The following is a 16,813-nucleotide window of genomic DNA, read 5'->3' as shown; positions in this document are numbered from 1 at the left end:
CTTGGCACATAAAAAAAATTCTTTTTTGGGTTGGTTTTTTTTTTTTGCTTTTTGGTGAGGCAATCGGGGTTAACTGACTTGCCCAGAGTCACACAGCTAGTAAGTGTCATGTGTCTGGGAGACTGGATTTGAACTCACATCCTCCTGACTCCAAGGCCAGAGCTCTATCCACTGCACCACCTAGCTACCCCCTAAAAATTCTTAATAAATATTAGTTAACTATTGTTAAGAATCAGCTAATGGACCTCTTTCTCCCAGAGGCCTTTCCTAATGCTGCCCCCACCCCAAACTGCTAATGCCATCCCCTCTAAAGTTACTTCCTCTCTCCTTTGTATTTATCTTGTATGTTCAGATTTATATATGTCGTCTCCCCATTAGAATGTAATCGTCTTGAGGGCAGGAACAATTTTTGCTTTCTTCTCTGTATCCTTAGTGTATCACTTCTACTGGGAAGCAAATAGTGGGCACTTAATAAAAGAGTGTTGATTGATTGACCAATCGGGCCAACATCCTCAAGGTGGTCCAACTCCCTACTGATGCACGTCTTTGTATTGAAACTTAAATTGCTTCCTTTTGTCTTCCCATATATCTTTATAAGGGACCAACCTGAAAAACTATAGAACCAAAAGTCAAAAAGTGCCTGAGAGCTTCCAGTTAACTGGTACCCCAATGAGAAGAGGAAGACAGGGCTCTGTTTTGGGGGCTGGATTGTAACCACCCCAGGACATTTGGTAGTATTGCCTCATTTGCCCCCACCCAAGCTCCAGCTAGATACTCTTTTGCCAGTTGCTTATGCTGACCTGTGCTTCCAGACATGGCATAAATTTATATCAAATATAATATAATATTATATATATATATGCTATATAATATAGCATAATATTGCTAGACTGAAGGTTAAGGGGTTTGAATCTTGACTCAAGAAGTAACTAGTTGCGTTTCTTTCAACAAGCCACTTCAGCTCCCTGGGCCTCAGTTTCTTCATCCACAAAATGAGAGGGTTGAACTGGATGACATCCAGGGTCTCTTCCAGCTTTAAATCCATGATATACCATACGGACTCATGTTTAGACACATCTGCTTTTGTATAACCTTCCCACACGTCTGAGAATTTTTCCATACCATCCCTTCCCAGGTTTCCCTGCAAACAGGGTTGTGCTGGTAAATATTTAACAATTAGCTCTCTGGAGGGGTGGGGTGGGGTGAAGAGAGAATGTATTCACTACACACGTTTAATCTGCATTGTCAATATTTTCTCCATCACTTTCTTAAGTCCAGAAAATCAACAAAACAATAAACCAAAGCCCTGGCTTATAGCATTTGCTGATTTCTGAGGTATAAAATGCTCACGCTGACAATTTAACAATTGGTTCCAGGACCATTTGGAACTGGCTCCGGCACACCCCTGCCTGCCCACCTTGACAAGTGCCCCAGCCCCAGCAGGATACTGAGCAGCCATCCACTGACCGCCTCCTGACCTTGGGCTATGCTGTTGCCACCTTGCACAGAGAAGATTCCTCGTCTCCTCCCTGTCTCCATCTCACTGAGACATAGAGTCAGCCCTGTCTGTCCTCTGAACAGCAATGAGCTCTCAATCAATGTTAAAAGTAATTACAACAGAAACAACCCTCCATCATATCCAGGCAAGATTGAGCTGTTACCTCTCCCTCGAAAGGTCCCCAAATCATCAACCAAGTCACAGACACTCAGCTCAAAGGAAATAGGCAGAAGGGCACCTTCTTCTACTTGATGTCACCCTGAAAATTAAAACTGTCTTTATGGGGGTTGGGAAGGTAGGAAGAAAGGGAAGATGAGTAAAGGCCTGCAGAGCCAACTGCTGAGTGTCAATCATTCATTCTCATCTCATCCTTTTGTCTTTTGCCTCGTTCTCATTCTCCTTCGTCCTTTCCTCTGGTCAATGGTGATGGGGGAAGGGTGCTATCGAGGGGGTCAAGTTCTTATAGTTTCCTTATGGTAGGAAAATATTGACAGCTCTTGTTTGATCATCCGACTATACTGTAAGTCTAGCAGTCAAGGTCCCTGACTGATTAGGTGTTCACACACCATGTCTGTCGTTACTACGGGAAAGTTAAATATAGAATTGAAAATAACCTTTGCAGCTGGGGAATTTAATTGCTCTGTGCCTTGTGCTTCCTCTACCAAATGAAGGGACTGGATTAAGAGATATCTAGGTCCACCCCAGCTCTGGCATTCTATGGTCTGTGGCCTATGATAAAAAAAATATATATATATATATATATATACAAATAATTGCTATGTATAGACTTTAAAGGAATTATTGTTCGGCTGTTTCCAACTCTTTGTGACCCCATTTGGGGTTTTCTTGACAAAGACATTGGAGCAGTTTGCCATTTCCTTCTCCAGTTCATTTTACAGATGAGGAAACTGAGGCAAATAAAATTAAGTAATTTTCTCAGAGTCCCACAGCTAGTAAGTGTCAGAGAATGGATTTGAACTCAGGTCTTACTGACTCCAGACCTGGAGCTCTATCCACTTTACCACCTAGTGGCCCTCTTTAAAGGAGAGCTTCTTCCTAATTCCAGTGGGCTTAGATTTAATTCAATTCCATTCAACCAGACTTTATTAAATGTCTTCTGCTCCAGGTACAGTGTTAGGTAGTAAGAATACAAAGACCAAAAATACAGCCCCTGCCTTCAAGGAGCTTACATTCTCCTGAAAGGAAATATGTGTGTACAGGAAATTAAATATGAAACGCAGACAAACTAATTTGGGGGAGAACTAAAAACTGAGAACTCCAGGAAAGACATCATGCAGGAAATGACATTTGAGTTGAGCCTTGAAAGGGAGGTAAGAATTCTCAGGAGCAGGGGTAAGGAGGGAGAACACCCCTCTCCACAGAAAGACATGAAGGTAAGAGATAGATTCTGCTGCCCAAGGAAGAGAGAGTAGGCCAGTCTGAATTATACTCCCTACTACCCAAAGGTATAAGATATTTAAGTTCAGAAACACAGTGTTTAAGCTGGGGGACAAGTCAGGAACCATGAAGCATGAAGCAACTAAGTTCTTGTTAACTTCTCACTCTGCAAAAAATCAGAAAAGCAATAGAAAAGAGCATGGTAGGGTCAAATAGCCAACAGTACCACCAGCTTTCAGCCAAGTGTCTTACACTTCCCAAGTTGAGCCTCAAACTGAACCTGAAACCCTTTAAACCCTTCCAACAAAGTCAAAGCAAAAGTAGTAATGAGTTCCATCTCCTCATCTGTAAAATGAGAGGGTTGAACTCCCTGACCTTGGAGGTCCCTACCTCAAAATCTATGAACCCTTAATCCTATAAGGGATATGTCCAGAGGCTCTCAAATGCAAAAGTCAAGGAGATGTCACAAGTGAAAATGAAGTTTGGGGGATGGAGTTGGTGAGTGGGGGTAGACTATCCAGACGTAAATTCTCCTGAAAAGGCTAAAGTGACTCAGTCCTTATTCACCAATCGCAGAGCTTCTTGCTTCTGAGGGAGGGGAAGTCCAGGACTGGGGACAAAGCACATGTCAGCTCAATCAACATAATTTTGTTCTATTCCTGGTCCAGCCGCAGATTCACCACACTTGTCATTTCCCTTCTTTGGGACCCCGTTCACTAGAAAGAAAATATTTTGCCACCAGATAACACACAGAAAATTCACTGGTCTCTCCTTGGACAATAAGCACTGAACATAAACGTATTATGTTCTTGAAAGTAGTTGTTAATGCTGACAGGGGGTCAAGGAAGGAGGTGGGGTGGAAGAGCAGAAATCCTGTCATCTCTGGGGGGCTCTGGAAAAGCTAGATCTCAAAAATACCTAGCCTGCCCTTGTTCCCACTCAACCAGAGAGCTGCCAGCACAAGCCATTTATATTAGCAGCATCAAGGTACTGAAGAACAGTATAGGGAGGATGGCAGCCCTGTTGTTTCACTCTAAATCTCATTTCAATTTTGCAGCTAAAGATACTCTTTGGGGCTGCTGAGAGACAAGCAGAGCATTTCAGAACAGTGGCCAAACAGTGGCCCTTCTGCCTACATATACAGCTAGGTCTAATGATCTCTGAGCAGCTCAACAGAAATCACATGTACTTCTGCAGCTGAAGAACTGTACAGAAAGCTGGTAGGGAAGCGATGTGATGACGATGCTGGCACTTACGTAGCACTTTAAGGCATTTTAGACAAGCTCCACATGACAATCCTGGGAGGTAGGTGCTGTTACTATGCCCACTTTACAGATAAGGAAGCTGAGTCTGAGAGAGGTCATGACTTGCCCAGAATCACACAACTTGCTTAGGCTCACATATCATGTCTGTGTCAGAGGCAGGATTTGAACTCAGATCCTTAACTCTAAGTCCAGTGCTTAATCCACTGCACCATCTAGCTGCCCAGTATAGTACCAAAAAAAAAAAAAAGAGCAGAGGTTTTAAGAGTCAAAGGACCTGGATTCATGTCTTATGTCTGATCCTTAATATCAGTGTAACCGTGAACAAGTTACTAAGCCTTCTAGGTCTCATCTGTCAAAAGTGTGGTTTGGACTACATGGCCTCTGAGGTCCCTTCTGCTCTAAATCAGAGGCATGTGGTTCAAACCCCTCATCTGACAGATTTGAGAGTGGAATTGCCAGTGTGGAAACTCCCCTCATTGGGGCATATCGATGATGATTCATCTGTCACTTGTTGACTCGGAGATATTATCTGGGGGCACTAAGAGATTAAGTGACTTAATTGACTATAGTCATACAGCTAGCAGGTCTTCCTCTCCATTGTGCAATGCTCATTTTCAAGGACAAATACAAGGAACAAATCCATGGGGCTAGGTACAGGGACTTAGTGAGCCATCCCACTCTTCCATTCCAACACCAATATACCTCAGGGCCCAGAGAGTTGGATTAACACACTCACTCAGACTTCTGGTACCTGACCCATCTTTCTCCTGTCACCTCCCCACCATTCCTCCAAAGATCCTTCTTCTCTGTCCCTGCCAGAGTGGCTTTTTCTCTTTATGCACTGTGGACCCTGCTTCAGAAAATCTACAGAAACTGACCAGGGAATAATAATGAAAAAACCAAACCACTGTTTCTCATTCATTCTCTCTCTCTCTCTCTCTCCTCCCCTCCCCCTTCCTCCCTGTCTCTGTCTCTCTCTCCATCTCTCCCTCTGTCTCTCTCTCTCCTCCCCCCCCCGACCTTAAATGACATTTTAATCTAAGGTGTGCCTAGCCTTTTTATTTAATGACCACATCCATCCTTACCACATGGCCAGAGTCTGGTCCTTAAAGGCTTCAAGGAGTTATGGGTTCTCTCTCCACTCATTCAGACTGCAGTCCCTCTGAAGCCTCTGAAGCTTAGGGACAACTTTTTGTCAGCTGTTAAATTTGTCACTGAGGGAGCAGTTTTCTGGTGACGAGCCTCTCTCAGGGTAGCTAACCTGGTCACAGACTCAGAGCTGGCAGGAAACTTAGAGGTCATCAAATCCACCCCCCTCATTTAACCAATATGGCCCAGAGAGTTTAAGTAACTTGCCCAGGGTATACAGCCAGCAAGCATCCCAGGCAGGATTCAAACCCAGGTCTTTCTGACTCCAAGGCCAGTACTCTGTCTGTGACATACTGTCACTGTGACATAATGATCTAATCTTTGAAGTCTCTGCAGCTCAATAGAACCTTCCAGAGCTCATGCTTTGCTAGCACTAACTAGGAGAACCAAGGCTCCCCATATTGGCATGATGAGGTATCAGAGTGGGACTCTAGTTGAGGACCATATTTCCATAGTAGGGAAAAGAAAGAATGGTTTCTCCTAATTTACAGAGAGAGAAACTGAGGCTTAGGCCAGAAAGCAGATTTACTGAGAAAAATTCAACAGAGCTCAAATAATAACCTAGACCTCCTTATTCCCTAGCCACTGTGGATGGGTGGATGGGTGGTTGGGTGGGGGAACACTCAGGCCTATACTGCAGCAGAGAAGTGGGACTGGGGAGGCTGTGGACATATATCCAAGGAGCTACTACATTCAAAGGGCACTATAACTTACATAAACTCTTTCCCATTATACTGCAATTGTCATTGGCAACATGACAGACTTGTAGCCTTCAAAAAGTGCTCCTTTTGTTGTCTTTTCCTACAGATCCCTTAGCAAAAAGAATCAAAAAGGATTCAAGCAGGAAAATAAACTGCATGTCCAGTGCCCCCAGACCCAGATTTCCCTCCAGGGAAGGCCAGGAGTCCTTGCTCCCATTCCCCCATCACCCACTCTGTCCCTACCTGCCCTGCTGCCCACATGTCCCCATCTTCCTGCACTTCGGGAGTTGGGTTTTTTTGGGTTTTGTTTTTTGGTTCTTTATGAAAACCAACCATTTGTGGCAGAAATGAAGTGGCAATTTCCTTGCATGGCAAGGAATCAATACAGGCTGTTGTCAGGGTTTTTCCTTTCAAAACGGTGGCTGCGACTTCTCCAAAGTCAAGAATGACAGAGCTCCTGTGCTTGACTTACAACTGCTTCATCTTGGCGAAATATTTTTAATTTAAAACCCGCTGCAGTTGGGTTCAAACTCAGCTGGGACTTGATTTACTGCTAATTCATTTCTCTGATTCCTATAATTCTAAACTCAGTCACCAAACAGTTTAATGCTGATAGAATCACCAGTGCGATGCTTTATGAATGGGCACCAGGGGAATTTTGCTAGTAAGTGCGTGTTAGCAACTGTTATTCACTTTGGAAAGCAGTAACATTCTGTGGTGCAGCCAAGCAGCCAGCTCAGTATTTGGGATTAAAGCACTAACAGACGGTGTCTCTAGGTGATCACAACCCAAATAACTCTGGGCTTGAACCCTCCCCCTACCTACAATTCTCCCACACATTCATCACCTGAACAGAATGAATATTCAAAGATAGAAAATGCTTCCTGTGGGAAATTTGAAACTTCAATCTTCAGTTTGCTACCGGATCAGGGGCACCATGGGTCTTCCAGTCAATGAAAACAACTAATAGAATATTAAAGTCCCAATCCAGGTTGGCAGAAGCCCCCTCAGTAAAACATTGATTGTGGTGAACCAGGATTTAGAGGGATGCATCTAAACAGCTGAAGCTTTTTTCTTCAATTCCAAACATTTATTTTACCATTTAGTTTGATGCCTCTGATTCAATATCTACAACTGAAACAAATGTTGCAAGGAAATGTCATTATACTCAACATTCCACAAACATCCATCTTCATTCATTACTTCCATTGGAAAAATGGAAACATTTGCAGGAAACCATTTGGTCTAAGACTGCCAATTCACTTTCTGAAGATAGCTCCACTAGAAAATCATGGCAACTCCAGACAACATTTCACATCAACTCTACATGAAGCAAGCTAAGGCCTCCCAACCTACTCTATGCTATTCATAAGCAAATTTCAAGGAAAAGTGCTTCTGGAATTTAAGTATGGGGTGGGGAAGTGGGAGAATCAGGCAGAAAATGTGCTCTTTGGGAGATTTTTTTCTTTATTCCTCCCATTCTAAACTCAAGCTAATTCAAAATCTAGACAGCTATCCTGCCTGGAGTCAGGAAGACTCATCGTCCTGAGTTCAAATCCAACCTCAGACACTTACTAGCTGTGTGACCCTGAACAAGTCACTTATCCCTGTTTGCCTCAGTTTCCTCATCTGTACAATGAACTGGAGAAGGAAATAGCAAGCCACTCCAGTATCTTTGCCAAGAAAATCCCAAATGGGGTCAGGAAGAGTTGGACATGATTGAAAAATAACTGAACAACATCCATCTTTGGTCTGCTGGTTACGAATGTTCTTGGAAAACAGTTCCAGGAGCCGCTATGTTAATGGACCGCCACAGCCAAGCCAGCCTGGAAATCATCATCATCAATTATATTGATAGGATGCCCATTTGACACAGGACTATAATTTACTTGGCTCAAACCAATGCTTCACAAGCAGCCAGGACAGCATAGCATGATGCAGCTCAGACCACTACCTCTACCAGAAAGAATTTTCTATAAATCTAGTCCAATCACCATAGGTTTCTACAGATTCGGAAATGGAGGTCACAAGGTGTCCAAGATCATAGCTAGAACTCAAGTCATCCAAGTATTAATCTGGTGTTGTTCCCATCACCCGATGATGTTTGCTTTGTCTTGGGGGTGGGGGGAAAATATCTCAATATTAGTTTTGTTGTCATTGTTGTGGACCTGTGATTTCATCAGTGTGGAAAACTACTGGTGTGGGAATTCTCTCTAGGTTATAGTTCAGCTTTTCTGTGACACTGAGTCTTAAAGAGTTGCCTTGGGGCATCCAGAGGCTCAGTCACAGCTAGTATGTGTCAAAAGGCAGGACGTGAACCCAAGTTTTTCTGGCTCCAAGACTAGGTCTCTTACCACTATACCATACTGGGTTTAAGTGATTTGCTCAGGGTTACACAGCTACTAAGTGTCTGAGGTCAAATTTAAACTCAAGTCCTCCTGAGTCCAGGCAGGTGCTCTATGCACTGTACCACCTAGCTGCACCCCCCTTCTCAATTTTAAAAATAAAGAATAGTAAACATGCATGCAATGAACCAATAAAGATACAAAAGTAATAAATTTCATATTGTATCTATTTAAGGAAAAGTGGGCTAAATAAGTGGAAAGAAGAAAGGGAGAGATATAGGATGAGACAGTGACCTTGACGTGAATAAGGAAGAGATCAAATCAGAAGGCTATATTCCCAGAACTAATACAGTGGCAATGTGACCCTGGGCAGGTCACCTTACCTCTCTCTGTGCCTCATTTTTCTCATTTATAAAATTAGGATAATAAGATGACCTATCTCACAAGGTCATTGTGCAGAAAGCACTTTCAAAAAAACCCAAAGCACTATATAGGATTCTAGGATCATATGTTTGAGAGGGCTCTTAGAAACCATTTGATGCAACCCTTTCATTTTACAGATGAGGAAACTGAGGCCCACAGATTTTTAAGTGACTTGTCCAGGGTTATATGGGTAGTAAGTGACAGAGGGGATAGCTGAACCCAGGTCATCTGACTCCATTCCTCAGGGCTGATTGGATAACTCCTGCCATTTTTTTCCAGAGGGCCAGTATACAGAATTTCATTTAGGGGCTACATCCCAGGCCTGCCAGATAAAGGGAGAAAAATACCTACTACTATGGACATGGCTAAGAAATAAGAAAACTCTGAAGAGATTGGAGTCCCATTCAATTAAACAAATAAACAGCCAGTTGGGTGTCAGAGTGGATAGAGTACTGGATTTAGAGTCAAAGAGGATGGAAGAAAGAAATAAGCATTTATCAAGTACCCACTGTACTAAGCACTTTGCCAGTACTATCTTAGACCTGAGTTTAAATTCTTTTTCTTTTCTTTTTTTTGGCGGGGGGGAGTGGGCAGGGTGGGATACTAGGTTTCCGTATCTCTCCCAGGTACCATATCATCCCATGGTGCCAAACTGAGTGTGAACATCCATGATTTACCTAGCCCTACCGAAGCTCAGAACTCCCCAGCTCAATCCATCCACCAGCCTCATCCTTCCCAGGAGCAGGGATTACACAGGTTCTAGAGTTCGAATTCTGCCTCAGATCCTGAGCAAGTCACTTAACTGCTTAAAGTACTTGGCCTAGAATCAGGAAAATCTGAACACAAATCCTGCCTCAGACATTTACTAGCTGTATGACTCTGGACAAGTCACTCAGTCTCTGTGTCTGTCTCTCTCTCTATCTCTCTATCTCCTCTCTCTCCTCTCTTTCTCTCTCTCTCTGCCTCAGTTTCTTTATTTGTGAAATGGGGTTAATGATAGCACTTAACTCTCAAGGCTGTAGTGAAGATCCAGTGAGATAATATCTGTAAAGCACTTCACACACCATCAAGTGATATATAAATGCTAGTCATATGGTTATTGTTTTTTAAGCCAAACTTGTGATTTTCTCATTATATGCAAACCAAAACAACTCCTACCAATGCAAATAATTGCTCAGCAACTTACAGCCTTAGAGAGTAGCCTGAGTTCTAAGAGGTTAAGTGATTTACCCCAATCACAAAGTATTAGTCAGGGCTACGGCTTGAGGCAGCTTACTTACCCAATGGAGAGGGTACTAGACCAGTAGTCAAGAAGACCTGAGTTCAAATCATGCCTCAAATACCTCCTAGCTACAGGAAAATTAAACTCAATCTCTCTGGGCCTCGATTTCTTCATCTCTAAAAAGAGAGGTTTGAACTTGGGAGCCTTTATGGTAAGGGACCCTTAGATCCCTAGAGGAACCATGGTCCTGTCATATATGACCTGAGCCCCTATCTTCCTAATTTAGAGGCAGGTTCCCTGTTCTCTGCACACACTGCCTCTTAAATAGTAAGTTATTATACCGATTATAAGGCTTTGCATTAAGCACTGGGCACAGAGAGACAAAGATTAAACAGTCACTCCCCTTGAGGAGCTGGGGCAGGGGTGCAACAGAAACTAGGAAGTCCAGTATTCATAAGTAAGTAAATGTGATGTTTCTATAAGGTGATGCAGAGTAATTTCAAGAGCACAGTTAGAATCAAAAGTCTCCTGTAGGAGTTTGATGATTTGACCTTGGAAAGAACGGAGCAAGTATTTATTAGGTATCTACCACGTGCCAGACACTATGCTAAGTATTTTACAAAAATAATCTCATTTTATCCGCACAGCAATCCTGGAAGGTAGGTGCTATTATTATCCCCATTTTACAGATGAAGAAACTGAGGCTGGGAGGGGTTAAATGGCATGCCCAGAGGCACACAGCTAGTAAGCATCTGAGGCAGGATTAGAACTCAGGTTTTCCTGTTGCCAGGCCCAGCACTCTCTTCCCTATCCCACCTAGGGATTCTAGGAAAAGGAAGGGAAGAGGGGATATGATGAATGGCCAAGGCATTTCTCTAGGCAGTGAGGTTGGCGAGAAGCCCCTTGGAAAAATTTCACTTGGGAACCTAGAATTTTAAAAATATTATCACTTACACAAAAGGCCTTTCCTTAGACCCACCAGAGCTCAGCTAGTGTCCTTAGTGCAGAAGGCATTACTTCATTCATATGCATAAGCTGGACTACCTGGAAAGAGGAGCAAAAGAGAGGGGAGAGAGAGAGACAGAGAGAGAGACAGAGAGACAGAGAGAGAGAGAGAGAGAGAGAGAGAGAGAGAGAGAGAGAGAGAGAGAGAGAGAGACAGAGAGAGAGAGAGAGAGAGAGAGAGACAGAGACAGAGAGAGAGAGAGACAGAGACAGAGAGAGAGACAGAGAGACAGAGAGAGAGACAGAGAGACAGAGAGAGAGACAGAGAGACAGAGAGAGAGAGACAGAGACAGAGAGAGAGAGACAGAGAGACAGAGACAGAGAGAGAGAGAGACATAGAGAGAGAGAGACAGAGAGAGAGAAGAAAGGGAGAGAAAGGAGAGAGGAAAGGAGAGAGGAGAGAAGAGAGAGAGAACAAGAAAAGGAGAGAGAGAGAGGACAGAAAGAAGAAAGGGGGAGAGAGGAGAGAATGAAAGAGAGGAGAGAGAGAGAGAAGGGAGAGGAGAGATAAGACAGAGAAAGACAGAGAAAGAGACAGAGAGACAGAGAGACAGAGAGAGAAAGTGTATCTTTGCAAGATGGGATGGATTTCACTCCAGCCTGTTCTGAAGGCCTAAGTTCAGTTGCATGTCCTGCTCATCTACACCTGTCTCCCAAAAGGAAGAGAAAAAAAAACCACCCCCAATGTTCTGCTTCCAGTCCCTGCCTTTCACTTAATTCGCCTTCTGGTTACAGAAATCGAATGACCCCTACTGACGTTTCTCTCTACCAATCTGAAATGAGGCACTTAAGTGTAGTAAAAGAAAAATGAACAGTATAGAGGGATCTCAGAAGCCTTTCCACGACTTGTTTCTTTTCCTAGATTTCTAATGGTTTCTCCCCATATGCCTCCTTTGACTCTAACTTTCAGACAGATTGCTTCTTTCCTATAGGAGCATGGGATTGATTCTGCTAAGGCTGTTCCATACACTGTCTGCCAGAGAATATCCTCTTAGCAAGTGGTCTGTTTTGTGTCACAGGGGACAAAACATCCCCAAATCCAATTTGCTGTATCCAAGGACAAGGCTTCATAGAGAGGGTGGGGGAAGTTTCCCAGAGTCCAGAGGGCAGACAGGAAAGTGCTTGCAAAGCTTGCAAACACCTGTTAACTGTTAGTCTTCTCAGGGCCCTCTCTTCTGTGGGGATTTAATCCTAGCCTGCCTTTCATCTTGCCAGCAGCTGCTGGGCCATTGACGGGATGATGAAGAAACTCCAAGTATACTGAATGATTGCCTTTCCATAAAAGTAATAGTTGGAATATTGGTCAGGCAAGGAAAGTCTCATCCATCTGAAAGAACTGGGAGGAACTTTAGAGACCATCTAATCCTAGGGTCAGCAAACTATGGCCTATGGGTCAAATCCAGCCTGCTGCCTGTTTTTGTGTACTCCTGAATTAAGAATGGGGTTTTTTAAACCTTTTTTTAAAATACAATTAAACTCTATTTAAAAATGAAAAAAATCATTTTCAGCTCAAAGGCCATACAAAAGCTGCATTCTGTAGTTTGCTGACCCTTGATTTAATCTAACCTCTTTATTTTATAGTTAAGGAAAGATTAAGTGAGATTAGGAAGAGATTAAGTGACTTGCCCAGGTTACACAGATAACAAGCATAAGAAGAGGAACTTGAATCTAGAGTCCATATCTATCTACTACATCACATTCCCTGGAGGATGCTTATATCTTTTTAATGTACAAATATGTTATTTTGCATTATAGTGCACATGTCAGATCTCACCACTAGAGTATAAGCACCATGAGGTCAGAGACTGTGTCTTATCCAAACTTTGTAGATGGACAGTGCTCTGCACGCAGCTGCTGCTAAATAAATATTCATTGATTTAATTTATTTATTTTTGAATTAACTTATTTTGATTTATCAATATAATGATTTAATTTAAATACATATGTGGGCCGAATGCCTTTTTGGAAGGAAAAAAACATAACAATGATCCAGAGATAGCAATCCGGGGCTGTTTGCTAGAATATTTGGGTCCGAGAGACATGAGGTCATCTAGTTCATCTGCCTACCTCTGGGCAACACTAGACTCAACCAAACTCAAGTACTTGACTGAATATTCTCAAGATCTTGAGCAAAGGGCTCCCATAATCCTCCCCAGGTAATTGTCCCAACATCCTCATGGTCCTCAAAATCAGTAACCAAGTCCATTCAGCCCCAGTTCATGATCATTGTCTCTACAGAATAGCCCATCCCAGGCCTAACGAAGATGCTAATACCTTCTTCATCAATCAAAGGCTAGCCTACTAGAGCTGCCCCTAACAGGTCTAAACTAGCCAAAGTTGAGAGGCCAGTTTCTAACAGGGGAGGCATCACAACTCTGCCACGCAAAAACATCCTCCCTGCCCCACCCCTCGGATTCCAGAATCAGGAACCCTAGAACAAAGTCCACTAACAGTGTTCAAGCACCTGCTGGGAGGAGCAAAGAAATATAAGCCTCACAGATTTCAGGACAGAAATGGATCCTTCCCTCAAAATCTTCCCCCCTCCCCAACAAAGGGAGGACCAAACAAATGATAGCTGTTGTCAGGAATAACTCTGCTCAATGCACTATCTCCAAGCAAGCTATGGGCACAGTCTTGTGTGAATTTACATCCAAGAAAAAGTAGATTAGGTTTTTTTTAGTTAGGCACTTGGGGTTTTAAGCAACTTGCCCAGGATCACACAGCTAGTAAGTGTCAAGTGTTTGGTCTGAGGCCAGATTTGAACTCAGGTCCTCCTGACTTCAGGGCCTGTGCTCTATCTACTGTGCCACCTACCTGCCTCAGAAGTAGCTTAGATTCAAACCAAGACTCAAGTTATCTTTCCCCACACTGGACTCTTTCCATCATGGTGGTTCTTAATTTCCTACTACCCTTTTCATCAAGCAAAGGGCAGCTCATCTAACATAGAACAATCTTGACTCTGCCCTTTACTACCTGTATGGCCTTATTTTCATCCTCTATAAATTGAAAGTATTAGATTAAATGACTGCTACTTTTAAAAAAGTGAATAGGATTCCTTCCAACTTTAAAATCTTGTGATTCTATGCATTTTTCCCACTTTGCATACAAGAAGACTGAGTCTCAGAGAAATATATTGATTTTCCCCCCAAGGTCATTAAGTTAGCCAGTGGCCAAAACAAACAAAAACAAACAAACAAACAAACAAAAAAACCCAGGGCCAGAGTCTCTGGATTCATAGATTCATTGAAAGTTAGAGCAGGAAGGAACTAGAGATATCATCAAAGCCATTTCCATAATTTTATAGAAGAATTCACAGAAGTTGAGACTTGCCTGTGTTCCTCAAGTAAGGGTTCAAATTCCAAGAAAACCAATGCTCCTTCCCCTAAACCATTCAGTATTCTCAAGAATGGCCTATAGCATCCTTCCTGAATAGATCTTCCTGTTTATACTCCAGTCCATCACAGAATTTTCATGTGGACCAAAACCAGTGAAAAGATCTACACAGCATTCTCACTTTGGATATCCACTGCTCATCTTCCATTAAGGGGAATCCAAGATTAACATCCTTTGAGTAATGGACACCTTTCATCCCTAAGACATTGATAACCTTCATTCATTCATTCAATAAGTATTTATTAAATACATACCTACTATGTATCAGGAACTGTGCTAGACTCTGGCAATTCATAGATAAAAATGGAATAATCCCGTGTTCTCAAGAAACTTAATCTACTGAGTGGAAACAACATTCACACAGATAAAAATAAATATGAAATATAGGCAGAGTCAATGCAAAGTGATATGGAGAAGCAGTTATGGGTGAGGGGACAGGTGGGGAAATAGGGAGGGTCTCATGTAGGAGTTATCACTTGAGTTGAAGTTTGGAGAAGGGTAGGGATTCTAAGAAGCAGAGAGGAAGATTGGAGAACACCCTAGGCATGGAGGACAGCCAGCCTAGGCATTGGCATAGAGGGGGGATCATGGAACCTTTGTAGAGGTACAATAGTAAATAGGCCTCTTTGGCTAGAACAGAGAGTATTTGAAAGGGAATCACATGCAATAAACCCAGAGAGGTAGGCCAGAGTCTGACTGTTAAAGGCCTTTAAATGCCAAGGTGAGTGCCACAGTGAATAGAGAACTGGACATGGAATCAGGAAGACTTAGGTTCAAACCTAAGACACTTACTAGCTTTGTGTGATGTTGAGCAAGTCACTTAAGCACTACCTGCCTCAGTTTCCTCAACTATAAAATGGGAATAATAATAGTACCTACCTCCTTGGATTGTCGTGAGGATGAATGAGATCATATTTGTAATGTGCTTAGCACACTGTCTTTTAAGCACATAGTAGGTACTTAATAAATGGTTATTTCCTTCCCTTCCAAGGCCTCAGCCTTGAACCAAATCTGGTACCCAGAAAATCTTGGTTCCTAGCTATACAAGCAATCCCCGGAGAATAGAATCTCAGGGTGAGTGGAGTGGTTTGGCTTTTGTCGTTGTATCCCCAGCACCTAACCCTCCAGCTGGCACACAGTAGACATTTTAAAATGCTTGTTGGATTGAACTGAATATCTACCAAGAAAAGGGGCCAAGCCTAGGCCCACAGAAGGAGGTCATGTCTCTGCTCTCTGAATCATGATGCCTGCCTCGTTTTCTTTTTTTAAAAACCCATCTATTATTGCCTAGCAGCATGGGTTTCCTTCAGTCTCACTGCTGACTCTAGCTTTATGCTCCAATTTTAATGTTATAGACTTGGCAGAGGGGAGGGGAAAGTAGAGAGTGAGGGAGGGAGAAGAAAGAGGAAGGGGTGGGGAGGCTATGGGAGCAGAGGTGGTATTTCACTCCTTATTAATAGCCAATGTCTGCATGGCTCTGAATGGACTAAGCAGTGCTCATCAGAGCCTATAGGGCAATTACCCTAATCATGTGGATCTCCTAAACAGCCGCTTGATTTATTAGCCAGACGTCTTTTTAAAATGCCGCTCTTAAATATAAATAACACTTAATAATCCAGCTGTCGTTAAGTTCATGTTATATTGATTTCTTGGAGTGCCACAAATTTGAGGGCCAATGGGCAGGCGGATGTGTGCAAAAAGCCAGGAGGTAGATTAGTCAAAGGTGGGAGCTGGGCAGGTGCTTATGTAGAAGAGGAAAGGGGAAGTTTCTTACAATGGCCTTGGAGTCTGGTCCAGTTTCACTTCAGAGAGTACTCTGGACAACTGTACACTGTTGGTACATCTGTCTTCCTGTGCAGACGTAGCCCATGTTTATAAAATAGAGTTTTTCCTACATGACCATCACCACCATCCTTCTTCTCCTCACACCTTGAACTTTTAAAAGCTGCCACATACATTATTTCATTTAATCCTTATATCAACCCTATGAGATTGGCAGGGCTGGCATTATTATCCCCATCTGACAGATGGAAAAACTGAGGCCCAGGAAGAAAAAAAAAGATTTGCCCTACTTCACATGACCAATAGGTGGCAGAGCTGGGACTCAAACCCATTTTTCTTTTTACTACATTATAAAAACATCAGATTGTGAGCTCCTTGAGGGCAAGGATTGTCTTTTGCCTCTTTTTGTATCCTCAGCACTTAGCAGTGCCTGGCATATAGTAGGCACTTAATAAATGTTTGTTGATTGACTGACAAAACCCTATCAAGCAGTCTCTTATAATATCTCTGATCCATCACCACTTATATGCCTTATTTAAATGATCATGGGGAGAATGGGACTAAGATATGCATTTTCTAAAATCTCTCTCCCAATCACACAGTGGTTATAACTACACATCCAGGTTACTTAA

At 42.7% G+C, this 16,813-nt stretch overlaps 1 protein-coding gene across 1 annotated transcript in view; it reads right to left on the bottom strand.

The window, feature by feature from the left end:
- PLXNA4 (plexin A4) overlaps positions 1–16,813 on the bottom strand; it is a 677,812-nt gene that overhangs the window by 656,535 nt on the left and 4,464 nt on the right.

Source organism: Phascolarctos cinereus, unplaced genomic scaffold, assembly GCF_003287225.1.
Source record: "Phascolarctos cinereus isolate Bilbo 61053 unplaced genomic scaffold, phaCin_HiC Scaffold_1;HRSCAF=81, whole genome shotgun sequence".
Lineage (NCBI taxonomy): Eukaryota > Metazoa > Chordata > Mammalia > Diprotodontia > Phascolarctidae > Phascolarctos > Phascolarctos cinereus.
Note: the sequence above shows the minus strand (reverse complement) of the source record. Positions and strands in the feature narration are given on the sequence as shown.